Below are 26,429 nucleotides of genomic sequence, written 5' to 3'. Positions count from 1 at the left end.
TTTAAGACTCAAGAGTCTAGCAGGGGTAAACATAATAAATACAAGTTAGTAAACAGTATGGATATGTGTGTGGTATGAAAAATGAAAAAACAGTAAGAAAGATCAGGATGGGCAGGACTGCAGTTTTAAAGAGGCCAACATCATGGATAAGGTGACACTTGAACAAAGGCCTGAGGCAGTAAGCACTGGAGTCAGCACCACCTGTGGCTCCAGGCAAGGATCTTTCTGGCTTCCCACAAACACCACAAGAGATTTGCCTAGGACTGGGCAGAATCATTTCTGAATACCTCTGCAGACTGCTGGAAAACAAGAGTCTGTCAATGCCCCTGTCTACTGAGAAATATTTGGGAAATAGCAAATATTAAAATTTTTTGGTCCTCTTTAAGCCATTAGATCAGGAGTTTGAGACCAGCCTGGGCAACACGGTGAAACTCCATCTCTACAAAAAAATACAAAACTTAGCCGGGCAGGGTGGTGTATATCTGTGGTTCCAGCTACTTGGGAGAATGAGGTGGGAGAGTCAGGATCACTTGTGCCCAGGAGGTGGAGGGTGCAGTGAGTTGTGATTGTGCCACTGCACTCCAGCCTGGGTAACACAGCAAGACCTAGTCTCAAAAAAACAAACAACAAAAACATGCTAGAAACCACTACTGGGGATACTAGTACAAAGGGACAAGGTCCTAGTCCTTAAGAGGTTGACCAGTATCCAGTTGAGGGATACGACATGTATCAGATAAGCAGGCTCTATGACAAGTGAGTTATGGGGCAAGAGAATGGGAGCAGCCACCTCTGCCTAACAGGTGACCAAGAAAGGAAGTGACCTTATAAGAGCAATATACCTAATATACCTTTTAGACATTTTGCTATAAACTAGTCTATCCATAGTTTATAGCAAAGGTATAAATTTTGTTATTAACAACTGGTCCATAATACATACATAATGTATAAATGAACATAATCAATGTAATATATTAAGTAAATGAAATAAAAATCCTCTGTAATCTCTGGGAGAAAACTGGGAAATAATTTGACTGACATTACCTGAAAACTTGCCTATTTATTTCCTTTACCTGCAGTGTAAGACGTACACTTCCCAGCATGGCCACAGAGCCCTCCAGCCTCAGCTCCACACATCCAGTGTCTGCCATTCTTGACCAATGGCTCCCTCTGGCTCATGCTATTCTCAACATCAGACAAAAGCATGTGTTGCTCTTATAAGGTCACTTCTTTTCTTGGTCACCTCTTAGGTAGAGGTGGCCACTCCCATTCTCCTGCCCCATAACTCACTTGTCATAGAGCTGGCTTATCTGATACCTGTGGTATCCCTCAACTGGAATGTCAGCCTCTTAAGGACTAGGACCTTGTCCCTTTGTATTGGTATCCTGAGGACCTAGCACAGTGCCCGGCACATAGTAGGTTCTTAATATGGCCATTACAGGCCAGGCATGGTGGCTCATGCCTGTAATCCCAGTACTTCAGGAGGTCGAGGTGGATGCATCACTTGAGGTCAGGCATTTGAGACCAGCCTGGCCAACATGGTGAAACCACGTCTCTCCTAAAAATACAAAAATTAGCTAGGCATGGTGGTGGGCACCTGTAATCCCAGCTACTCAGGTGGCTGAGGCAGGAGAATTGCCTGAACCTGGGAGGCAGAGGATGCGGTGAGCCGAGATCACAACATTGCACTCCAACCTGGGCGACAGAGTGAGACTCCCATCTCAAAAAAAAAAAAAAAATGGCCATTACAAATACATTCATCATTTATTATCTGACTTTATTAAGCAGCTTTAAAGAATGACTCCACTTACTAAGAATACTTGAAGTTGCAGCCTGGACAGGCAGAAGAACCAGTAGTTTGCTGAGGAAGTTAATTGAGGTCTTGCCTCATAATTTACAATGATCTCTAATCTTTTCTACTCCCTCTTAGCAACAGGCAGCTCAATCATGGGCCCCTGGACTACAGAGGACCTGCTGGGCTCAGTTTTTTCACTGAATTTTTCTTGGCCAGTGAATCCATCCATTTCCCGCCTCATTCAGGAATGTAAAGCCTTCCTTAGAAAAAGTTGTTCTTTGCCATTGCCTCACTGGAGGTGTGAACAACACAATTAGTCCCTGCAGCATAACAAGGAAGCCTCCCAAAGGCGGAGCACTAAGAATCACAGAACTTCAGGTCCATGAGGCAGCCCATGCAGCAGCCTGCCCTTACTCCTCCTTTGTTCACAGGACTAAGCTGTATCGAGTACAGCGGGTAACAGGTCAGCTCTGGGGGATGAACTTATATCTGGGATAAGGAAATGATGGCACTTCCATTCTCACGATTGGTCTAGTGGATCCATGAAGTGGTTCTGGCCAGTGAGACATACAAGGACATCTGCTAGGGGACCTCCAGGAAAGATTTTACTTCCTGATGAAGAGAGAGGGACCCACGAGGAGGGCTCTGCCCCATGCCCATCCTTTTCTGCTTTTGATGCTCTTGTGGAAGGGTGTGATGCCTAGAGCTGCAGCAGCCACACTGTGACCACGAGGGACAAGCCTGGAGACAAAGCTGATGGCAAAGCAGAAGACAACAGTAGAGCTTGGATCCTTGATGACACCTTTGAACCACCTGACTAACCCTAGAACCATCATGGCTCTGTATTCTGGTTTCAAAAGATAATTAAATGTTTTGATTGCTGATAATGCTGTGAGGTACTCTGTTAACGCAGCCAAACTGGAGAGGACTTTTATCTTTCTAATCCAATCTCTCTTATTTCACAAATAGGAAAACAAAGAAAAGAAAAACAAAGCTAATACACAAACCAAAGACCAGAAGCTAAATTAGTACTCAAGAGGCCTGTGTTCCTTGCACTATGTCATGCTGCCTCTTTTTTTCCCAAAGCACTATTATATTTGGAGTACCCTGTACACAGAGGCTCATTCATGGGAGTGGCTTCCCACAAGCGTTCAGAACAACAACTGGAATCCACCCCATCTGAACTTCTCATAACTGCTGGATCCTACACATGTGCAAAACTGTCATGCCTTGTCTTGGATAAGGAAAAGCAGCTAATTCAATCAGTGGGGCAGCTGGTCACTGCCTTCTCTGTGAACCTCCATCACCACCTCTCTTCCCTGTTGGTTCATTAGTTCATTTGAAGAGTTTTTCGTTTGTACCACACATTCTGCCAGGCACTGGAAACACAATCACTGCCCTCGTGGAACATAAGCTAATGGGAAAGACATAAAATAAGTAAACATATAAATCTGAAACTATGAATTGGGATGGGCTCCGCCATACCAAAATGAATTGGATGTGCTGATAAGAAAAAAACGGAGGCCTTGGATACAGGATGTCAGGAAGGCCTTTCAGGCAGAAAGCTAAAGGTTGAGAAATTTGAAAAATAGAACATTCCAGGCAGAGAACAGCATGTGCTAATAAGGCTTTCATGCAGGAAAATGAGCTCAAGATGAGGCAGGGGCCAGTTCATAGGCACTGGGACCCATGGAAGACTTAAGCAGGGGATGGTACTGATTTATGTTGTAAAAAGGTCACCTGGTCAGAGTACGGAGACTGAATTTTAGGGGAGCCAGAAGAAAAGCAGAGAGATCAGCTAGGAAACTATTTCGGTAGTTGACTCGAGAAAACGTCAGCTTGGGCCAGGGTGACAGCAAAGATGATGGAAATGGATATACTCTGTGGAGGCAGAACCAACAGGTCTTGAAGATCGATGGGTGCAGGAAGATGAAGACTGGAGGAGATTCCTTAGGGTTTTCCCCCTATGCGTGTGCATTTCCTGAAAGAGAGGATTAAAGGAAGAGTGGGATAAAGATCAAGAGAATGGTGGATGTGCTCGAACTGCTGAAAATGATCAGTAGTGAAGATGCAGGAAAAAGGGACAGATTATTATCATTATTGTATTTTATTTTTAATTATTTTTTTTTGAGATGGGAGTCTTGCACTGTCGCCAGGGCTGCAGTGCAACGGCGCGTCTTGGCTCACTGCAACCTCCGCCTCCTGGGTTCAAGCAATTCTCCTGCCTCAGCCTCCTGAGTAGCTGGGACTACAGGCGCCCGCCACCACGCCTGGCTTTTTTTTTTTTTTTTTTTTTTTTTTTTTTTTGTATTTTTAGTACAGACGGGGTTTCACTGTGTTAGCCAGGATGGTCTCTATCTCCTGACCTCGTGATCCGCCCGCCTCAGCCTACCAAAGTGCTGGGATTACAGGCGTGAGCCACCACGCCCGGCCAAAGGGACAGATGATTAAAGGAGATAAGAATGGGAGGAGGTGAAGGATGCAGGGTCCAGGGCACGTGGGGAAGGACACTTCCTCAGCTGTAGTGGAAGGAAGAACAAGAACAGCACCAGTACACGGAGTGGGACAGTTGAGTCGTGAGAAGATGGGCCAGAATCTCCTTCGAGAACTGCTGTTACCTCAGAGAAGGGTGGAAAAAGTCATCAGTTGAGGCAGGGGAGGAACCACAAGACCAAACCCCAAGTTTTGTTGACAGATACCTGCAGACCCTCCCCCAGGTGTCCGGATGGCTGGCACAGCTACCACCGCCTACACACCGCTCTTTGGGCAGCTCTGGGCTGTGGACCTCTCACATCTCATCAAACTACGCCTCCTAAGGTGAGAGCTGCTATCTTCAGTTTACAGATATGGAAGCCACAAGGCTCAGAAAGGCTACCTCATGTGCCTGCTGCTGCTAAACTGCAGTCAGGACACAGACCTCATCTAATCTGATTCCAATTTTGCCCCAAACGACCGTTTTTCTGCATAGCAATCTACAGCTCTTCCATGTTCATCTCACAAATTCCAGCTCCCTCCTCTGCCTGACCACACAGCCATAAGTCAGCGGCTTGAAGACTTGAAGGAAGGGGTTTCTGCCACCCTCCTGGGAGGCAGTCCTCAAGGACAGCAAAAAGAGGCGTGCTGGAGGACATAACCAGACCCCTCAGCACAACCTCTGTAGGAAGTGGAGTGTTCTCTGCGATGTTACGGTATGTGTGTACAGTCACCTCGCAGTATGTACACACGGGGTTGGTTGCAGGACCCCCACGTATGCCAAAGTCCTCACATACTTAGGTTCCGCAGTTAGCAGCCCTCCATATACGTGGGTTTCACATCCCAGGAATACTGCATTTTCAGTCATGTTTGGTTGAAAAAATCCAGTCCAAGTGGACCTGCGTAGTTCAAACCTGTGCTGTTCAAGGGTCAGCTGTGTTGGCTTTGGTCCGCAGTTCCTGGCACATAACTCCCATAGCCCTTGTTACTTCTCCCCAGACAGGCCATGATAACTAAAAACATATCTTCCTCTGTCTTTCTGTCTTGGAGCTGTCCATAAAGAAATTCTCTGACCTACCTTGTTTGATTGTGACTCATAAGACCCGCATTTCAGAAGGGGTCCTGCCCCTCCCCTAGAAGGAGCCACACAGGCCAAGAAGCATCGGAACAGATAGGTTTTGCTGAGTTTCCCCATTCAGCCTGTCAGTCTGAGATCATGCCCTTTTCATCCACTCACATTTCCACCCGGTTGTCCATGCTTGAGTCATGTCTATCCAATGAAGAATCCAAAAAAGGGCTACGAGGAAATGGTACGGAGAGCTTCAGGACAGCCAAACACATGGACGTTCCTGAAGGGTGGTGCACCCAAGGAGGGCATGGAAACGCCACGCTCCTCCTCACACCTCACCTTGTGTATCTCTTCATCTATGTCCTTTGTAATGTCATTAAAAAAATTTTTTTATATTTTTTTGAGACAGAATCTCGCTCTGCACTCCCAGGCTGGAGTGCAGTGGTACAGCTGAGGAAGTGTCCTTCCCCACGTGCCCTGGACCCTTCATCCTCCACCTCCTCCCATTCTTATCTTCTTTAATAATCTGTCCCTTTGGCCGGATGCAGTGGCTCACGCCTGTAATCCCAGCACTTTGGGAGGCCGAGGTAGGTGGATCACCTGAAGTCAGGAGTTCGAGACCAGCCGGCCAACGTGGTGAAGCCCTGTCTCCACTAAAAAAACAAAAATTAGCTGAGTGTGCTGGCGCATGCCTGTGATCCCAGCTACTCATGAGGCTGAAGCAGGAGAATTACTTGAACCCAAGAGGCAGGGGTTGCAGTGAACTGAGATTGCACCATGGCACTCCAGCCTGGGCAACAGAGCAAGATTCCATCTCAAAAAAAAAAAAAAAAGGACAAGCAGGTGTCCCTGCACTGGGCAGGACACTGGAAGGAACGCCTGGGGACTCTGGCATCTCAGGAGGGCTCTGGTAACTGCCTGCCATCCTGCCATGCCCTCTCCTTTCCCACTTCCTGCTGGGCCTCCGTCCTCTCCCCAGGCCTGTCTCCCTCCCTGGCCCCACCCCTTGCTGCAGACTCTGCCTCCCTCCCTGCACTCCGAACACCCTCAGGTCTGCATGCGCGTGTCCATCTTCCCAAAACATTCCTGAAGAGCATGGGCCACGTCCTTCCATTCACCAGCCCGTGGCAGTCACTGCTCTGCTGCAGAGGTCACTGAGCACTGCAGTGAGGCCAGGGAAGCAGGACAGCCGCCCCAAGTGTAGGAGAGTGGATAACAGGCGACTGAAAAGTGAACACAGGAAACACAGGCAGCTTTATTATTCCAAACAAGGCAGAAACAATCCCAGCCTTTGCAGACCCACACAAAAGGGGGGTTCTGGGAAAGTCCACACTCTGGGAAATGACTATGCCCCACCACTGTGTACAGAGCTGTGCTCTGATCCATCCATTCACCTTATAAGGAGCTCATTAGCTAAGAAGATTGATAGAAAAACAGTCACATGGAGGGAATCAACAAAAGGAAACAGCGTGAACACGGAGGTTACGTAAGCAAACGAGGAACCGCCAAGGCCTGCATAACAAGCGCTGGCCTATTTCTGGGGCAGGGTCTCCTCCTGCTCTGACTCTGTGGCCCTCAGCTCAAACCAGGCTTAGAAATCAATTCCTAGTTCTAAGGTGCTCCTAGTATAGATCAAGGGCAGCTACCTGGGGAGTGACATTGAGCCTGGCCAGTCCAGCCACAGGCTGGATGGAGCCTGAGCTTCCCATCAGAAACGCTGGCCCCAGAACCTGCCTCCAGGTTGCTGCTGAGGCTTTTAACATAAGACGGAATGTGTACAAAGCACTTTATAAACGCAGATTGCTAAGTAAATGCACACAGAGTTCTACTGCCGCTTATTAAAAGTGTTTCCTGTTTGTTTTAGGGACGTTTCTTCCCTTTATAGTCTATCTAGCTCACAAGTTTTAAATTCCTCTGAAATACATACATTTCTGCTATAAAGCAATATATACTTTCTTAGAAAACCTCATGTTATCTTATTGTACATAATTAACAGGCCTTCTGTGAAACATGAGGCTAGAGCAGACCACTCAAACCTACAAAATGTTGTCACTAGAGCACTAACAAAATCTTTTGGGCCATCCAGGCAGACAGCTCAGTGGGGCGAGAGGCTGCCACCGTGGGTATTAAAACTGCACCAAAAGAGTCAAATAGAAAGCCTGGCAAACTTTAATTAGAGCAAGGCTGACAGGTGCCAAGACAGTGGAGATGAAAAAGGAGTTCTAGGCCGAGGCGGGCGGATCATGAGGTCAGGAGATCAAGATCATCCTGGCTAACACGGTGAAACCCCATCTCTACTAAAAATACAAAAAATTAGCCAGGCGTGGTGGCGGGCGTCTGTAGTCCCAGCTACTCAGGAGGCTGAGGCAGGAGAATGGCGTGAACCTGGGAGGCGGAGCTTGCAGTGAGCCGAGATCGCACCACGGCACTCCAGCCTGGGCGACAGAGCGAGACTCCATCTCAAAAAAAAAAAAAAAAAAAGAAAAAGGAGTTCTGAGCCAGGGGGCTGTTACTAAGTGGGGCCTGGAGGCAGTGTAGCCTGCCACGGCCAAGACCCCAACAGGCTAGGATGTGGCTTTCTACGGGAGTGCCAGCTGCAGGCACTGGTTTTTTCTTGTTCCCAGGAGCCCACAGGGCTGACTGCGGCAGAGCAGTCAAAGGGCTTTTTCCTTTCCTGCTGAAGACTGTCATTCTCCTCCCCCCATTCCATCTCCTTTGCCTAGGCAAAATCACAGGTGAACTAAAGCAATGTCTCCATTACACCAACATCCTTCCCCTGCTCACCTGCCACGCATGAATTAATTCACAGTACAGAAGTTCACATGGAAGCAGAGTAGCTTATCTGCCCCTGAGCTCTCAGGGCAGCTCATGACCGCCCAGAGCACCTCTTCCGTGTACCTACCACATGACTGCATTTTCTGTCTCCACTGAAGGATGAGCTCCTCCGTGGAACAGACTCACAGCTGTATCCAAAACACCTAACACTGCCTGGCAAGCAAATGGTGAGAGAAAGCCTGAGTATAAGGGAACAGAACCCCGCCTTCTTAATCAAAGAAATGTGTGGAACACCCACTTTTGGGACTTGGGAGTTCTAAATAAAGCAAGGTATCAAGTGCGTGAACACGGTTTCAGCTTCAGCTTACAAACCACTACAGGCTGTCTATATAAGAGCAGATATTGTTATGACGAGTCTCTGAGCAGCCTCCCATTTTTCAGATCTCCCATGGGACCAAACTATAAAACTTTTTCTGTTTGTTTGTTTGTTTTTGAGATGGAGTCTCACTGTCGCCCAGGCTGGAGTGCATCTCGGCTCACTGCAAGCTCCGCCTCCTGGGTTCACGCCATTCTCCAGTCTCAGACTCCTGAGTAGCTGAGACTACAGGCGCCCGCCGCCATGCCGGCTAATCTTTTGTATTTTTAGGAGAGACGGGGTTTCACCGTGTTAGCCAGGATGGTCTCAATCTCATGACCTCGTGATTCGCCCACCTTGGCCCTCCCAAAGTGCTGGGATTACAGACATGAGCCACTGCTCCCGGCCACATTTTTTTTTTTAATATTCATCCATTTTTCAGATTTCCTATGGTACCAAACTATAAAAGGTTTTTTTTTTTTTTAAATATTCACGAACAGAAAAATAAATAGAAATTTTAATAGCACTATAACAATTAAAAAAGTAGAATTCACCATTTTTTTTTTTTGAGACGTAATCTTGCTCTTGTCGCCCAGACTGGAATGAAAGTGCAGTGTCATGATCTCAGCTCACTGCAACCTCCACCTCCCAGGTTCAAGCAATTCTCCTGCCTCAGCCTCCTGAGTAGCTGGGATTACAGGTGCCTGCCACCACGCCTAGCTAATTTTTTTGTATTTTTAGTAGAGACGGGGTATCACCATGCTGGCCAGGCTGGTCTTGAACTCCTGACCTCTGGTGATCCCCCCGCCTCAGCCTACCAAAGTGCTGGTATTACAGGTGTGAGCCACCGCGCCCAGCCTAAAATTCATCATTTTAAACCTTCCCACAAAGAAAACTTTAGGCCCAGATGACTTCACTAATTAATTCTACCAAACATTTAAGGAACAAATAAAATCTTTCTTATACACAAAAAAAAGCCGGGCGCGGTGGCTCAAGCCTGTAATCCCAGCACTTTGGGAGGCTGAGACGGGCGGATCACGAGGTCAGGAGATCGAGACCATCCTGGCTAACACGGTGAAACCCCGTCTCTACTAAAAAATACAAAAAAAAAAAAAAACTAGCCGGGCGCAGTGGCGGGCGCCTGTAGTCCCAGCTACTCGGGAGGCTGAGGCAGGAGAATGGCGTAAACCCGGGAGGCGGAGCTTGCAGTGAGCTGAGATCCGGCCACTGCACTCCAGCCTGGGCGACAGAGCGAGACTCCGTCTCAAAAAAAAAAAAAAAAAAAAGAAAAAAAGAAAAAGAAAAAAAAGTAGATACTATTCGATTTTACTTGTACACAGTTCAGGTCTAGGAACGGGAAGCAGGTTTCTCCGCCATCTGTGTCCTGAGAGCAAACCACCTTGTCTCTGCAGACAGTCATAGCTGTAGCCAGGAGGCGAGTCTGAGGAAAGGAGAGCATCTGCCTGCCCACTGGATAGCAAGGTTTGGTCACCAGAGGTTACTTTCAGGCTGAGTCTTCCCAGGAGGCCCTGGCCCTGGACTGCTCTGGCTCCTGCGGGGTTCTCATCTACTCCAGCAAGTTCAGACATGTCTGAATTCCAGTGGTGGACCTGGCTGGGCCTGAGCTGAGCCCACCTGCCTTATGTGAAGGTGGTTGGGAGAGATACCATTTGTCCTTCACAGTCACCTAAGAACAACAGATGAGCAATACAGGTCGCGGTCAAGAAAGTTGGCAGCACTCCCAACCAGCTTCCTATGGCAATAAGAGGCAATCCAAGGTGGTCCACCAGTGATTCAACCAGTTGAGGTGAGGGTAGGGGCTAGAACCAGGTCTCCCAGAGTTCCCCCTTTGGGATTCGTGATTCTCATGCGCTGTTTTCATGGATCACATGGGACACAGAGACAGCCCAAAGCTGCTGGGCTCCAGACTCTGATCTCCTTCGCATAAAATAAGCAGCCCTTGAGACAAAGGGCTCCTGCCTGGAACCAGACCAGAAGAGAACAGGACAATCTGTCCTCTGCCCCAAAAGTGCCCTCCCATGGCTGGGGTCACGGAACACTGCCTCAGATGTGACATTAACTGTCAAAAGCATCAGCCGCCATAAACACAAGCGACCAGTGAGAGAGGACATGAGAAGGCACTTGGTTGATGTGGTGTCTGCCAGGTTTCTCCATCATAACGTTCCCATTTTAATTAGTAGGTATCTTGTGGTACGTGTTTGGGGACTGTAAGAATCTTACTCTTCATCAAACTCTCACCTATGAGTTTTAGCACCTAGTGATGATTCTTGCCTGAATCAGTTCTTACTATGGCAGTCATGAAATGGTGATTTGCTTAACTCAATCATTCCTTCTCATTAATCAGACGGCATTCTATTGTAAGCAAGAGTTCTTGTAATTCACTATTTTTTTAAAAAAAAAAAACCTCCTTCCTCTGTTTATTGCTAGGGCCCAGAAAAAATGATACTCCAGTAGCACTAAGCAAATCTACTCAAATCTTGGTTTCTATATGCAATTCTCCACTAAAAGGAACCAAGGCTCTTTGGAAAATGGCTAGTACTCAAACTGGAAACTATAACGTGAGCCTGGAATACCTTTCTATGCCAAAATATAGGAAAGTGCTCAAAAACAATGGGAACACTCAAACAGAAGTGGCCTTGTAGGCCCTCTGTCACTGGCTGACCTTGGGCATCAAAATAAATAACACGGGCCAGGCACGGTGGCTCACGCCTGTAATCCCAGCACTTTGGGAGGCCGAGGCGGGTGGATTGCCTGAGGTCAGAAGTCCGAGACCAGCCTGGCCAACACGGTGAAACCCCGTCTCTACTAAAAATACAAAACTTAGCCGGGCGTGGTAGCAGGCACCTGTACTCCCAGCTACTCAGGAGGCTGAGGCCAGAGAATCTCTTGAACCCGGGAGGCAGAGGTTGCAGTGAGCTGAGATCGCGCCATTGCACTCCAGCCTGGATGACAAGCACATAACTGTCTCAAAAAAATTAAAAAAATAAAAATAAAATAAATAAATAACACGAATGGATTATAACTCATTTAATGAAAATAAAATTCCATAAGTCCATACTGACATTAATAAAATAAGGAAGGGCAAGGAGAAGCTAAAGCATGTCTTTACAGAAGAATGCAAACTGATAAATGTGGAAGGAATGAGGAAAAAAAGAAAATTAACAATTTTTGTTTTGTTTTGTTTTGAGACGCAGTCTCGCTCTATTGCCCAGGCTGGAGTGCAATGGCGCGATCTCAGCTCACTGCAACCTCCGCCTCCCGGAACAATTCTCCTGCCTCAGCCTCCCAAGTAGCTGGGATTTCAGGTGCCCACCACCACGCTCAGCTAATTTTTGTATTTTTAGTAGAAACAGGGTTTCACCATGTTAGGCAGGATGGTCTTGAACTCCTGACCTCAAGTGATCCACCCGCCTCAGCCTCCCAAAGTGCTGGGATTACAGGCATGAGCCAGTGCACCCAGCCTGAAAATTACCATTTTCTAATCACCGTGGTTGCTGTGATTTGAATGTGTCCCCTGAAGTTCATGTGTTAGAAACTTAAATCTCCAATGCAACAGTGCTGAGAGGTGTGACCTTTAAGAGGCGATCAGGTCATGAGGGCTCTGGCCTCAGGAATGAATTAATGTCACTATCATGGGAGTGGGTTCGTTATCTTGAGAGTGGGTCTGTTATAAACGCAAATGCAGCCTTCTCTTGCTTGCTCATTCTCTCACCTCTCTTACCCTCTCACTTTCTGCCATGGGATGATGCAGCAAGAAGCCCCTCGCCAGATGCTGGCACCTTAATATCAGACTTCCCAGCCTTCGTAACTGTGAGAATATATTTGTTTTCATTATAAACTATGCAGTCTGTGGTATTGTTATAACAGCATAGAATGGACTAAGACAATAGTAATAACTCATTCAGGCAAGAATCATCAATGGGGAAAACATACCCTTACAGTGAAGAACCCTGGCAGACATAACCTTCACCATGTGATCAGATTTATACCAACAATGGGAGAAACAGGCATTGTGTCCTTCTTATTTGATGGACTGACTGAGGATACAACATCACTCATGTAGACAGTATTGCCACCAAAAAGGTTTAACCTGAATGTAACCATAAGGAAACAACCAAACTCAACTTGAGGGACATTTGGCAAAATCACCTGAACTCAACAATGTTAATTTTTTTTTTTTTTCCGAGAAAAGGTCTTACTCTGTTGCCTAGGCTGAAGTGCAGTGGTACACTCATTATTATATTAGGGTGATGCAAAACTAATAGCTACTTTTGCCTTTTTTTTTTTTTTTTTTTTAGACGAAGTCTTACTCTGTCGCCCAGGATGGAGTGCAGTGGCACAATCTCCGCTCACTGCAAGCTCCATCTCCCAGGTTCACACCATTCTCCTGCCTCAGCCTCCTGAGTAGCTGGGACTACAGTCACCCGGCTAATTTTTTGTATTTTTAGTAGAGACTGGGTTTCACTGTGTTAGCCAGGATGGTCTTTATCTCCTGACCTTGTGAATCACCCGCCTCAGCCTCCCAAAGTGCTGGGATTACAGGCGTGAGCCACCGCGCCCGGCCAGTATGTGCCTTTTTTTAATGGCAAAACCACAATTACTTTTGCACCAATCTAATAGCTCACTGTAACCTTGAACTCCTGGGCTCAACCAATCCTCCCACCTCAGCCTCCTGAATAGCTAGGAATACAGGCATGCGCCACCACACTTGACTAATTTTCTTATTTTTCATAGAGATGGAGCCTCGCTGTGTTGCCCAGGCTAGTCTTGGACTTCTGGCCTCAAATCATCCTCCTGCTCGGCCTCCCATTACAGGTGTGAGTCAACGCGCCTGGATGAAAATATTAACGTCTTGAAAGACTAAAACAAACAAACAAAACACTGAGGAACTCTTTCAGATTAAAGGAACATATTAAATGCAAGCATGACCTTTTAATAGAATCCGGATTTTTTAAAAAGAACAACTATAAAGATATGATTGCATAACTGGGAACATCTGACTATAGACTGTGGTACCTATTACAATTTCTGAATGTGGCCAGGCACGGTGGCTCACGCCTGGAATCCCAACACTTTGGAAGGCTGAGACGAGTGGATCACCTGAGGTCAGGAGTTCACGACCAGCCTGGCCAACATGGCAAAACTCCATCTCTACTAAAAATACAAAAATTAGCCGGGCATGGTGGCATGCACCTGTAATCCCAGCTACTCGGGAGGCTAAGGCAAGAGAATCGCTTGAACCCAGGAGGTGGGGTTGCAGTGAGCTGAGATCGCGCCATTGCACTCCAGCCTGGGTGACAGAGCAAGATTCTGTCTTAAAAAAAAGAAAAAAAAAAAATCGGAATGTGATCATTGTGCCAGTGTATGTGTGTGAGAGAGAAACCAAATGTAGCAAAATATTCATAATTTGTGAATGTAAGTGAAAGACATAGTAATGCACTGTATTACTTGTGCAACTTAAAAGTTGTGAAACAATGCACTGTTTCAGAATGACTCATTATTTCTGAAACCACAAACTTCGTTAGATGAGTCAGATACAAATATGTACTGTACTCATTTTGTAATTTTTTTAAAGTCCCTGCAATGAAAAAACTAGGTTGCTAAATGATTTCTGAAAATGCCAAATTTAGGAGGTATTTTATCCCTCTGTAACACTGCTAACCATTCCCCTGCTGGTTTTGTAGTAAAGCCAGTCCAGCTTTTCTGCCTCTTCAGTTTCTCCTATCTCTCCTCTCAGGACACCCAATGTGGGATTCTTATCTTTAGGCGACAAGCTCATCGGTTCAGAGCTAATCCCACCCCCAAGTATACACACACAGAGACACATGTTCATACATTTGCATGCACACGCATACTGCCAACTCTTAAATATGTCACAAGCCAAGCCAGTGACTGGACAATGTATGGGGAATAATGAGAAAGTTTAAATGGGGAAGGGAAGAGGCAGGAGTAATGAACGGTGCAGGGCTCCCATAGAGCAGGAGGAGTTGGCTCCAGAGCCAGCTGGAAGAACTAGCAGCCCCAAACTCCCCAAGACTCGATCACTACTGCATCTTTCAACCTGCAGGCACCTTAAACACAACCTAGGCAACACCTTCCCAAAGCCCCCCATCTTCAGGATGGCATCACCCAGGCGACTGAAAATCTGGGAGTCATCCTGGAGTCTTCCCTCTCCCTCATCTCCACATCCAACTGAGTCACCAAGTCCTCCTGAACCTGTCCCCGTGTGCCCTGTCTTCTAGCCAGAAGGACACGACTATGTGCTGTCGATTAGATCCGCTTGCCAGTCACGCGCGCTGACTCATCACGGCTCCACGACTGCAGATCTCACGCACATCAGTTCCACTCAGCCTGGCCCTAACTACCCACATTTCTAGGTGTCGCTCACTGATTGTGGCTCCAGGGCCCATCCGTGGTTCTCAGGACTCTTTCCTACATGATTTCACCTGTGGCTCCTCTGCTCCAGACTGCTGAACTCCATGGCTGGCATCAAACATCAGCCTTCTCTGGTACAGAAATTGCGGTTCTACGAGTCTCCAATATCTGTAGAGTCTGCTGCCACCTCCATGGCCTCTGCCCTGGTCATGCTTTTTTCCTTCTCACCTGGATGGCAAGTGGCTACCCTATATCATCTTGTCCCATCCATTCCTTCCTTCGCCTGTCCAGTGACTTTTAAAATGCAAACCTGACCACATCAAACTCCAGATTAAAATCCTACCTTGGCATTCCAAGTTCCACCTAATTATCTCTCCTCACAAAATCACACTTTAATGACAGTAAAGACACACAGGCTGGGTGCAGTGGCTCATGCCTGTAATCTTGGCACTTTGGGAGGCCGAGGCGGGTGGATCACCTGAGGTCAGGAGTTCGAGACCAGCCTGACCAGCATGGTGAAACCCCATCTCTACTAAAAACACAAAAATTAGCTGGGCATGGTGGTGGCATGTGCCTGTAATCCCAGCTACTTGGGAGGAGGAGCCAAGAGAATCGCTTGAACCCAGGAGGCAGAGGTTGCAGTGAGCCAAGACTGCACCATTGCACTCCAGCCTGGTCAGTAAGAGAGAAACTCTGTCTCCAAAAAAACAAAACAAAACAAAACAAAAAAAACAACACATAATCATCCTAAAAACAGAAGTAGAGGGTGATATCAGCAAACCAGAGATTTTGATAAGTTTCTAAAAACAGAAGGTGGACAGGATCATCAGCATGAACCATGGAGCCCTAAATTGGAAACATGGATGGCCAGGATGAGAGGCTCCAGTCTAGCAAACAGCAGGGATCAGAATGGGATCAAGAAAAGAACAGAAAAAAAAAAAAAAAGAGAAAATAAATAAAAGTTAAAAAATAAATAAATTTAAAAAAAAAAAAAAAGAACAGATATCGAGAGGAAGACAGCCTACAGGCCAGCTTTGGGAGCTGTGGCATTGATCCCCTCCCCCTCCCACTCTCTCCCCAGGCTGCAGCTAGAGACCTAGTGATAAAGGATGGGGGAGGGGAAGAGTTTAGATTAGCTACACTCTGTGCCACACGAGGAATCTCAACCATGTGAATCTAAAAAATGTTTTTCAAAGTCAATTTAAAATCCTTTCGTCTTCATCAAAAGTAAACATATGAATGCCAAAACTGTATTTAAAAAATAGAAGAACAAAGGAAAAAAAATCAAGGAACTCTTCCAGAGAATGAGAAAGCACTGGGAACTGTAAGAGAACAGTGATCAGGAAAGGAGGGGACGTCCCCATCTGCCTATTAAGAATCCCAGAGGCGTGACTCACACCTGTAATCCCAGCACTTAGGGAGGCAGAGGCAGGCAGATCGCTTGAGGTCAGGAGTTCGAGACCAGACTGGCCAACATGGTGAAACCCCGTCTCTACCAAAAATATAAAAAATTAGCTGGGGGTGGTGGTGCATGCCTGTAATCCCAGGTACTCGAGAGGCTGAGGCAGAAGAATCACTTGAACCTGGGAGGTGAAAGTTGCAGTGAGCCAAGATCGTGCCACTGTACTCCAGCCTGGGTGACAGAACAAGACTGTCTCAAAAAAAAAAAAAGGAATCCCAGAGGCGGCCAGGTGCGGTGGCTCTTGCCTGTAGTCCCAGAACTTTGGGAGGCCAAGGTGGGCAGATCACCTGAGGTCAGGAGTTCAAGACCAGCCTGGCCAACATGGTGAAACCCCATCTCTACTAAAAATACAAAACATAGCCAGACATGGTGGTGCATGCCTGTAATCCTAGCTACTCGGGAGCTTGAGGCAGGAGAATTGCCTGAGCCCGAGAGACAGAGGTTGCAGTGAGCCCAGATCATGGCACTGCACTCCAGCCTGGCCAACAAGAACGAGACTCTATCTCAAAAAAAAGAAAAAAGAAAAAATCCCAGAGGAAAGAACAGAGGAAATGGAGAGAAGGAATTAATCAAGAAAATACAGTTTTCGCTTGGTATACACAGGGGATTTGTCCTTGGGCACCCAAGTACACCAAAATCCGCATCAAATCCTGAAGTGGGCCCCCAGGAAAAGTTGGCCCCCTGTATACTCGGGTTCACATCCCACAAATACTATGTTTTCAATCTGCGTTTGGTTGAAAAAAAATCCATTTTAAGTGGACCCGCGCAGTTCAAACCCAAGTTGTTCAAGGGTCAACTGTATTCTTTGAAAATTTCAGAGCTGGACCTAAGTCTTCAGGTTGGCAAGGTTCACCTACTAGTGCCATCCTCAATGAAGGAGAAAAAATAAGAGTCACTATTTAGACCCAGCCTCACGAAATTTCAGAACACCAAGGAAAAACAAATGATGTCAAAGGTTCCCAGTGCAGAGATACAAGTTACAAGTAGTTACAAGTAAGAATCCTTATGCACCAGACTTTGTGAGCAATACCGGATGTTACAGCAACCCCTTCAGACACCTGAGGGAAAACAATTCCGAACCACAAGCCATCAACCAACCAATCATATGTGAGAAATAAAAACTTTTTTTTGAGACAGGCTCTGTTGCCCAGGCTGGAGTGCAGTGGTGTGAACGCAGCTCACTGCAGCCTCAACCTCCTGGGCTCGAGCAATCCTCCTGCCTCAGCCTCCCAATGGGCTGGGATTACATCTGTGAGCCATTGCACCAGGCCAAAAAAACATTTTTTACATGTAAGAACCCAGAAAGTTTATCTCCATGTCTAACAAATATGAAATCCTAGAAAGAGAACACGGAATGCAGGAAATGCTGGAACCACTCCAAGGGCACAGTAAAGGAAGCCCTAGCAGCTATGTGGCACACGTAGAAAGGGGGTGAGGAGGCTCAGCATGAGGGTGATTAAGCAGCTGGCTGACCATGAGGATGTGGGAAGGCATGCTTCTTCCTTTAACTTTCTAATTTCCAGATGGGAAATGCTAATTTCCAGATGGTAAGCCTGAAGCAGGCTAAAATATGACATAATTTTGAGTAATGTCTGAGTAATGAATAGCATCTAAAAATAGGATCCTAGGCCAGGCGCAGTGGCTCACACCTGTAATCCCGGCACTTTGGGAGGCCGAGGCAGATGGATCACCTGAGGTCAGGAGTTCGAGACCAGCCTGGCCAACGTGGTGAAACCCCGTCTCTACTAAAAATAGAAAAATTAGCCAGGCGTGGTGGCACATGCCTGTCATCCCAGCTACTCGGGAGGCTGAGGCAGGAGAATGGCGTAAACCCGGGAGGCGGAGCTTGCAGTGAGCTGAGATCGCACCACTGCACTCCAGCCTGGGCGACAGAGTGAGACTCCGTCTTTAAAAAAAAAAAAAAATGTACATGGTATAAACCTTAACTGCATAAAAGTCATGGTATAATGTAAATGTGTTCAATACACAATCTGTGCAGAGGAAGCCATGAGAAATAGTGGCTGCCTCTGACAGGCAAAGTAGGAAAGCAGAGATCCGAGACAGGTGACATCTCCACAGCTTCCCCCTGTGCAGGATCGGTTTCTTTATAGCAGCATGAGTTACCTTTCAAAAGGAAGACCTCATGAGAGGCAGCGGGCTCACCGTAACAGCGCAGCTCACAGAAACCAGGAGCAGACCTGGGAAAGGAATGGGGGACACGCTCTTCCTCGTTTTTCTTGACAGTCAGCAGATATAATCACCACCTGACAGAAATACAGGCCGAAATGTCCACAGGAAAAAAATCAAAACACAACAGAAATTAAAGTGGGACGTGGGGGAGAAGGCTGGCATGAGCCACGGGCCTCGCGGCTCACAATCGGGAGTCAACAGATTCTGCTTCCAAGATGGCAGCACAAAACCAGGGCTCAGCCCGGAGCACCCCTCGGGGCAAATGCCAAGAGAAATGGTCTGGGGGCTGCCCCTGGCAGAGGGACTGTCGGGGGGCTCTTGCTTTCCTTCTTGGGCCCTTTTGTACTTTTGATTGTTTACTTCTTTTTTTTTTTTGAGACGGAGTCTCTCTCTGTCGCCCAGGCTGGAGTGCAGTGGCCGGATCTCAGCTCACTGCAAGCTCCGCCTCCCGGGTTCACGCCATTCTCCTGCCTCAGCCTCCCGAGTAGCTGGGACTACAGGCGCCACCACCACGCCCGGCTAGTTTTTTTTTTTTTTGTATTTTTTTTAGTAGAGACGGGGTTTCACCGTGTTAGCCAGGATGGTCTCCATCTCCTGACCTCGTGATCCGCCCATCTCGGCCTCCCAAAGTGCTGGGATTACAGGCTTGAGCCACTGTGCCCAGCCTGATTGTTTACTTCTATGCCCACTGGTTGATTTGTAACTCAAAAACATAGAAAATAATAAATGCGACTCCTTCATGGACTCACCAGCACCTTCAGGACAAAATCCAAACTCCTCAGTAAGCTCTAGGCCCTCCTCCAGCTGCCTGCTCCCTGGCCCGTCCCCCACCACAGCCCGAATCTCGTGCCCACTCACATCCCCAAAGTGCGAAGCACCCAAGGTGCCAGGCCAGCTCAGGAGTCCCCCTGCTCCGGCGTACCCTGCACTCCCAGCTCCGCAGGCGCTCTCCTCCCACCTACCACACCGCTCAACCCTCCACCCTACAGAAGAAGCACTGCCCCTCAGCCCAGACTGAGTGGAAGCCTGCCTGCCCGCCCGTGCCTGGCACAGGCTGTTCTCCACTTCAATTCTGTCCAAGAAGATACATTTGCTATTTGCCATTGAATTCCCACTGCCCATGGTGCTGTCTCTGGCTGATGAGCCACAGAGTCCAAGAGCCTGTCAAGTTAATACCTTAGGGAAGAATAATCATGGTTAAAGCCTCATTCTGGAGTCAGTAATGAATCTGAGGCAAAAGGAAAGGCTGGGCCTCAGTTCCCCAATCCGAGGAAGGAGCAGGTGGCAGGAGATCCACAGGGCCTCGCAGCTGTCAGGCAAATGCTGTGAAATTCCATTCACACTGGCCAGGGCTTAGCTTTCTTCACTCGTCCATTTGATGGGTTAGCTGGAGTCTTCTTTGTCCAGGTAATAATTAAAGGGATCTAATCACAATTTGCCAGTGTCCTTATTCATCCACCACTAGAAGGGACCCCTCATCAAGGGGGTGTTTGGAGGTGACCTCGGGGTGTGCAGTCCTTCCCGCTAGCTGCTCACATGATGGTTAAGGGCTCCTGGGAAGATAGGCTGACTCAGTCCTGGCTTCCGTGTGACCCTGGGCTAAATGTAATTCTCTGCACCTCCATCTCCTTATCTGTGAGGTGTGAAAATAACTGTATCTGCTTCCATAGGGCGGTTGTAAAGATCAAAGGAAATTATGGATGTAAGGTGCCTGGCACCCAGAAACGGCTTGGGAACAATGACTGCCGTTCATGAGACTGAAAATCTCAATGTCCAGAATGGCTGAGGACACTTCCCCATATCTGTACCTGCAGGGTACACCCATGGTGTGATCTCATGCGCCGTTTCCCTGGCTGTGCTGCTCCAGGACACCTGGTCACCTCCAGGCATGCAGAGCTGTTGCAGGCTGTGCCTGGTCTGAAGAGGAGGCTCCTCTGCCCTCTGGGAGCAGCTCCAGGCTCCGGTCTCAGGGCAGGGCCCAAGGTGGCTTGAGTTGGCCCTCCTTCCCGGCCTCCTTCAGAGGGAACCTGTCCACAGCACCCCAGCACACGCCAAGTCCACTTCCATCTCCCCTGCCTTGCAGTTCCCATGTGCTCCTGATGACCATCCAGCCAGGTCAGGCTGACTCTACCCTCTCCGAGGGGACAGGGCCTTCAGGTACCCTCTGGATTGAATTACCCCAGTTCTGACCTGGTTCCAAGACACGTTTGAGGGCCTCATTGACCAAACTAGACCTTGGCCCCTGCCTAGGCATGTGTGTGTTCCTTGGAACAACACACCGGGAACCAGCCCCTTATCTCAGTTGGAGGCCCCAGCACGATTATAAACAGCACCTGCTGGTTTTAAGGTTGCTACCTGGGAAGTGGAGTTGGGAGGACTGTGTACTAACAATGGAGGATAAATCACAGCAAAGTAACACCCAGGCCTGGGTGATACCCTGACGCAGGCCAGTGCATGGGACCAGGAGCCAGGGTCCACGGGTCACGTCCTGCGCGTCCGCAGCCCCTGGCCTCAGCCTGGGCCTCTGGCCCACAGCCCTTGCTGGCTGCCTGGCAGTCCCTGGACACCTCTGCACTCCTCCCCACCCTTTTGTCCCTCAGGCCCATGAGAGATGTTTTCAGAAGACGGTTTTCCTGTCTTCTGTTCATTGGAACTTGTGGGAGCAGGTCTTCTGGCGGTTCACAGAGCCCTTCGGCCCTCACTGTACATCTGCTGTCTCGGACCCTCCCCTCCCCTCCCACATGTCCAGCTGTTCCCTGGGCATGATGTAGCCTGACATGTACCCTTTTCACCCAGTCACTCATGCATTCATCCACAATGTGCTTTCCTAGCCTGTGCCAGCATCGTGCTGCATCCTGGGGTGTAAGACAAGGCCCCTGCCCACAAAGCTAGCGCACTGGGTGCAGAGAGACTCTAAGTAAGGACATGGTTTAATGGGATAACTAGAGATGGCGGTAAACCAATGCAGTGGCTGAGAAGTCTCTCCAGGTGGGTGAAGTGAGGAATGGGGGTGCAAAGACCATGGGTGAGAAAAGAACTTGGCTGTGGTGAGACTGGGGGGTGAAGGCCAACCATGCACAGCCTCAGGCTATGGTAGGGCATGGGGATTTCACCCTCGGTGCCTTGGCAGCGCGGTAAGCAGGGGAACGGTATGATGTGGCTTAGGTTTTAAGTCATCCATCTGGCTGCTGTGTGGAGTGGTTACAGGGGAGCAGGAGTCCAGCTAGGGGCCCACAGTGCCCACCAGGAGCTGCAGAGAGAACATGTTCAACGAGGTCCGAGAAGTGACAGCTCGATTCTGCCAGAAGAGGGACAGCGCATGGGTGACCTGACAGGGGAATTCAGTGGCATCCTGGTGACAAGTGGAGGAGTTTGCGGGGGAGGGGAGGCAAAGGAATAGATGAGGAAGTGAAGGGGTGTTGATCTAGGGTACTGAGGGTGGCTTCCTGGTGCTGCTCTGACAAAGCCCCACAAACCTAGCAGCTTAAAACAAGCAGGGCCAGAAGGCTGACTTCGAGGTGTGAGCTGCGCTCCTGCCAGAGGTTCCAAGGGAGGATCTGTTGCCTCTTCCAGCTTCTGGTGGCCGTCCTTCATTCCTTGGCTGTGGCCTCCACCTTCACATGGCCTTCTCTGCAGATTTATCTGCTGAGTGCGATCGCATGAAGGGGCCACCCAGATAATCCAAATAAGCTCCTTCTCTCAAGATCCACAGAAGGCAGTATTTGTGGGGTTTTGGTTAGTTGTTTTTTGTTTTGGCTATATAAGCGCATAGTCAGAGGTTCTGGGAATTAAAATATGGACATACGTTTTTTAGGGGGCCATCACCCAACTCATTCCCATGGGAGTGATCTGGAAGAGAAAGATAACACTGATGCAGAAAAAGGGTGAACCCAAGGAGGGAGCTCTTGGGAAAGCTGCAGGATACGACCTAGAGCCAGATATCTTCCTGCCGAGCTTTTTTATTTATTTATTTATTTTTTTTGAGACAGAGTTTTGCTCTTGTCACCCAGACTGGGGCTCACTGCAACCTCCACCTCCCAGGTTCAAGTAATTCTCCTTCCTCAGCCTCCCGAGTAGCTGGGATTACAGGTGTACGCCACCATGCCCTGCTAATGTTTGTATTTTTAGTGGAGACAGTGTTTCATCATGTTGGCCAGGCTGGTCTCAAACTCTGACCTCAGGTGATCCACCTGCCTCGGCCTCCCAAAGTGCTGGGATTACAGGCGTGAGCCACCGTATCCAGCCCCTGACAAGGTTTATTTCAAACATTACCAGTGAATTTTATGGGACAGGAATTATAGCTCAATTTTTGTGTGTGTGAGACACAGTCTCACTCTGTCGCCCAGGCTGGAGTGCAGTGGTGTAATCCTGGCTCACGGCAACCTCTGCCTCCTGGGTTCAAGCAATTCTCCTGCCTCAGCCTCCCGAGTAGCTGGGATTACAGGCGTGTGCCACAACGCCCAGCCAAATTTTTGTATTTTTAGTAGAGACGGTATTTTGCCATGTCGGCCAGGCTGGTCTCGAACTCCTAGTTTCAACTGATCTGTTCGCCTTGGCCTCCCAAAGCACTGGGATTACAGACGTGAGCCACTGTGCCTAGACTATAGCTCAATTTTTTTTTTTTTTTTTTTTTTGACAAGGAGTTTCACTCTTGTCGCCCAGGCTGGAGTGAAATGGCGTGATCTCGGCTCACCACAACCTCTGCCTCCTGGGTTCAAACGATTCTCCTGCCTCAGCCTCTTGAGTAGCTGGGATTATGGGCACCCACCACCACGCCCGGCTAATTTTTATGTTTTTAGTAGAGACAGAGTTTTGCCATGTTGGCCAGGCTAGTCTCGAGCTCCTGACCTCAGGTGATCCACCCTCCTAAGCCTCCTAAGTGCCGGGATTATAGGCGTGAGCCACCGTGCCCCGACCTATAGCTCAATTTTTTAAAGTTTTGAAAAACATTCAGAACCCCCTGCCAACTCCCACCCTAAGTGGAGGCCACATTTTCACTCAAGGCACAAAGTCTTGCTAAGAGGTCTTTAATCCCTACCTCGAAGACCAGATACATGAGGCGCAGAGAGAAGCCTCAATGTGGCAAGAGTAGGGAGGGTGACTAGGCAAGGTCCAGGGATAGGTCAGATAAACATGGCGCTGGACCCATCCGACCAACTAAACCCTCCCGGATCCACCCTCTTTCAGTTCCACTAGGAAAACAGCTGGCCTCAGCCCCACCAGAGACTCAGTGCCAGAGGGCCAGGGAAACTGAGTCTACCAGCAGGGAAGGCCCCCACAGTGGGTGTGGCATGAAAGGAACAGGATTCAAGCAGGGAGGAGGAAGTGCTTCTCCCTGAGGGTGAAGTGAGAGCTGGGAGCAGCTTTGGGCAGGGCCCACACCCTCCTGCTTGTAAATGCCCACCTGCCCCAGCCCAGGAGCTGCACGCACCACTGGGACGGGACGCCCTGCCAGGCCCCAACATCAGGAACTGTCTATGGACTTGAACCAGAGGCAACGGACTTCTGTTTGTGGCCAGCCCTGTCCTGAAGGCAAAGGGCAGTGCCTGGTGTGAGCAGACACTCCTTTTCCCAGCCAGGCCAAGGGTGTCATATTTGTCCCCGGCATTCCCTCGGGGCTCCCCTCCCTTCTACACTGTCATCTGTCATATCAGTAAACACCTAAACACCTTGGCAACGCGGTGGCAGGTGGGGGCTGTGGTCTCTGCGGCTGCAGGCCTCACATTTGGAGCCCGTGAACCGGGAGGAATTGGGGGTAGGTCCCAGGACTGTCCTTGCCTAAGCCCTCAACCCTCACTCCCTGCACCTCACCCTCCTTATTGCTTGGCTTCAAAGGAGAGACACCTCCTCCCAAACAGGGCACTTCCGACTTTACTCTCACCTGGACTTCCACGACCCCAGGAGGGCCTCAGGGCCAAGTCAGAGTTTGGGGCGCCCTGCACCCAGCCTGTGTCAGTCAAGTGAAGAGAGCTTCAGGCCCCAACTCTAGGAGGGTTCTCAGATAGGTGGAACCAGATGTCCCTGGTTAAAGATCCCACTGCTGGAATCCCCCCACATCCCACTCCAGAGATTCTGATTCAGTACAACCAGGTGGGGCCCTGTAATCTGTATTTTAACCTCCTCCCAAGGGGCCATGAACTGCTAGGCCAGTTGAGGGAAGGCCTGCCCCAGGCACCAGCCCCCGCAGAGGGAAGCCCTGGGGGCCCCAGTACACCTCTCCCACCCACCAGGGTTGGGGTGGTGCTGTGGCCAGGTCAGATGAGTACCTCTGGGGCAGGGAGCTGGGGACTGCCTGTGCACCTCTTCCAGACCTCCAAGCTCTGTGGAAGGGCCAGGAAGGCAGGATGGGGCGAGCCTCAGTGATCTCCCCTCCTGCCCTTGGCAATGCAAAGAAGTTCAGGGCCTGTGATTCACAGCACTTTCCCCTTAACACGCCCACACCCTTTTTTTTTCAAGACCCCACCCAACACAAACCAGGACAAGAAGGAACAGATTTAAACTTTTATAGAACTTCCTGCTCCCTGTGGCCTGGGAGATTGTTCCAGTAACTCCTCTCTGGGTCTCTGGTCTCTGCCAGGGCAAGTCCAAGGGGTTTCCATTAGATGGACAACTCAGGCTGGGGCTCGTGACTCCTTTGCTAGATGCAAAACATCCAAGAGGCCATCAGGTAGCAACGATGACACCAAAAGTCAGGGGGAAGGGATCCAGAAGAGAGAGGAGAGACTGCTGTCCTCCCTAAGCCTTGGAAATCCCTGGGCTGTCACACCTGATGGGAGGCATGAGGCCTCCTGTTCCAACAGCATGGGCAGCAGCATGTAGAGCGGCCAGACACCCACATGTGGCTCACAGCCCTCCCAAGCAGGAGGTTCCTGTTCCTGTTGGGATCCACAACACAACCCACAGCAACCAAGCCCAACACATCTGCCTACTCAAATGGCCTCTGGGAGCATTCTCCCGCTCCATTCCCACAAACACATTCCCCTACAACCACCAATTTACTGCAGGCAGGCTCCTCCTCCAGAAACGGCAGAGCACTTTTCTCCCTGTCTCCCAAACACAGTGCCACACATGGCCCTGCAAGGTGGCCATGGGTGGGGACATGGTGCCAGCTGTGAGTTCAAGCCCCGGCTCTGACACCCATCCCTGATACACCATCCTGGGCAGGACTCCAGCCTCCCTGAGCCACCACCCCTCCTCTATGAGATGCAGGTTACAGCACCTATCCTCTGGTATTACTGCAAGGACTGCTGGGGACATGTTTGTTATAAACTGTCTGCACAGAGTTGGCACCCAATAAATGACTTCCTTCCCTTCTTTCCTAGTCTGTGATTTAGTTTCCCTGTCTCAGCTCCAAATTTACAGAGATCTCAAGCTCTCCTCAGAAATGCCAAAGTGGCCCAGGCACCAAAAACAGAGAATAAATACTTTCTACAAACTCTCAATGTTGAAGTCAAAAGCTCCAACTGGGAATCCACTCTGGTCGCTGGCTGACTCCATCCCCTGAATCCTAGACTTTCTCAGCGTGGGAGAAAGAGTGGACAGGTAAATTCGCCACCATTTTCCGTACTTCTCAGCCTGCTCCCCGACAGGGCAGCAGGAGATAAACGGTTACACAAGGGCAGGGAGGCTGTAAGGCCGTTTGCCAGACACCAGGAAGCACTGTAACTCCTTTTAAAAGTATATGGAGGTAATCTGAGTCACCATTAAACACGCAGGAACAAGTGTCCGTAGCGTTCCCCAAAGTTAACGGACACATTCCCCTGGGATGGGCCGGGCAGCCTCTCTGCAGCAGGCACATTCTGAAGCTGGCTCATGCGTGTCCATCCTGATGGTGCGAATGCCCAGCGTCCCAAGTTGCCATGCCCTTGGTGGGAAGCTCCCGGGACTGCGTCTGGCCGCCGCTCTGGACCCGGGGCCC

General features: G+C 49.1%; 2 protein-coding genes across 2 annotated transcripts in view; both read right to left on the bottom strand.

Annotated features, from left to right (window-relative positions):
- Positions 1-26,429, bottom strand: part of PIGL (phosphatidylinositol glycan anchor biosynthesis class L) — a 679,575-nt gene that overhangs the window by 366,354 nt on the left and 286,792 nt on the right. The window lies entirely within an intron of this gene.
- The window catches only part of ADORA2B (adenosine A2b receptor), a 29,815-nt gene that overhangs the window by 2,306 nt on the left and 1,080 nt on the right, over positions 1-26,429 (bottom strand). The gene's annotated exons all lie outside the window — the stretch shown is intronic.

The sequence above is a fragment of the Macaca thibetana genome, chromosome 16, assembly GCF_024542745.1.
Source record: "Macaca thibetana thibetana isolate TM-01 chromosome 16, ASM2454274v1, whole genome shotgun sequence".
Lineage (NCBI taxonomy): Eukaryota > Metazoa > Chordata > Mammalia > Primates > Cercopithecidae > Macaca > Macaca thibetana.
The sequence above is the reverse complement of the archived record's forward strand: the minus strand, read 5'-3'. Positions and strand labels throughout refer to the sequence as shown.